This window comes from Poecilia reticulata, linkage group LG18 (genome assembly GCF_000633615.1).
Source record: "Poecilia reticulata strain Guanapo linkage group LG18, Guppy_female_1.0+MT, whole genome shotgun sequence".
In the NCBI taxonomy this organism is placed as follows: domain Eukaryota; kingdom Metazoa; phylum Chordata; class Actinopteri; order Cyprinodontiformes; family Poeciliidae; genus Poecilia; species Poecilia reticulata.
Genome location: NC_024348.1, coordinates 1,611,057 through 1,612,341, shown reverse-complemented (window position 1 = coordinate 1,612,341; position 1,285 = coordinate 1,611,057).

Genomic DNA, 1,285 nt, shown 5'->3' with positions numbered 1-1,285 from the left:
AATCTGAGGAGACGTCAAGGTCAGATGAGATCAGAATGGAGCTTTGTGGCCATCATGCAAGACATCAAACATGTTGGCCAAGATGACACAAGCCTTCACAAATTGAAAAGCATCATTGTTTATAAATAATATTGAATGTTATTATTGAAGCMACTTTCTTTTTCTTTTGGAAGAGTTAGACATGTTATGGTTTAAATTGAATTCAAATAAGTTTTTTTTCTCAGCTAATTATGGTGGATTTAGCCCATATATGGTATAGTTTCTGTGACATCTTTATTCCAAATGTTTCTTAATTAACATAAGTTCATKTTTTATCTGAGTCATTAAGCAGAGAAACACTGTGTTGATGTTTGGTGGAYATGTCACGTAACTGCTGTGTTTTATTGGATTTATTTCTGTTTTTTGTCAACAGTATCACTTTATCACTATTAAACCATCCAGCTCAACACATTGGTCTGTTCCTTAGATTWTGATTAGAAGATAGTCTAGCTGTGCTTTTAGCTAAGCCTATGTACATGAGGACAACGCTTAGTGAAGATACTAATTTTTCTTTTTTTTCCAACCAAATAATCTTCTGAAGATAAAAAAAGTAAGGAAATCTAAASATTTATTTTGGTTTATTTATTAAACGTAACCCCACAAAGACATTCYAAGCCTTCATAGTTTCACAAATGTTTTCCAGACAGTAAGATAAAGAACTAATAGGCTTGTAACACGGCAGCAGATCAGGAGAGATGGATTTGCAAAACAGTTTCTACCAGAAAATATATAAAGAAATGAACTTAATTTTTTTTAATGTGAGATGAATTCTGAAGGCCATACATGTACAGCAATAACATTTAAACCCAGCAATAGCATCACTTAATATTTGAAACTAGATACAGTGTGCAAAAATAATTATTTCATTTGATTGTAAGACTGAATTTATGATTTTAGTTCAAACATTTTTGTCATGAAGTTGAAAGAATGCATCATTAAAAGCTCCTCTGTCCACACTAAGCTAGAAGCTTCCGGTCAGTATGACGTCACAGGAAGAGACTGTGAGCATATACTCTCTTCCTGGCAAAAATATGACTTCTGCGTAACAGTTTTTAATTGAACAGTAAATTAATGAGTGAAGTGTTTCACTCTGAGCAGCGGTTCAGTTTCTGTCTCGACGCTTCGTTGTGGCTACATTCACTCCAGTGGCACTCTTCTTCTCTTCTCTTCTCTTCTCTTCTCTTCTCTTCTCTTCTCTTCTCTTCTCTTCTCTTCTCTTCTCTTCTCTTCTCTTCTCTTCTCTTCT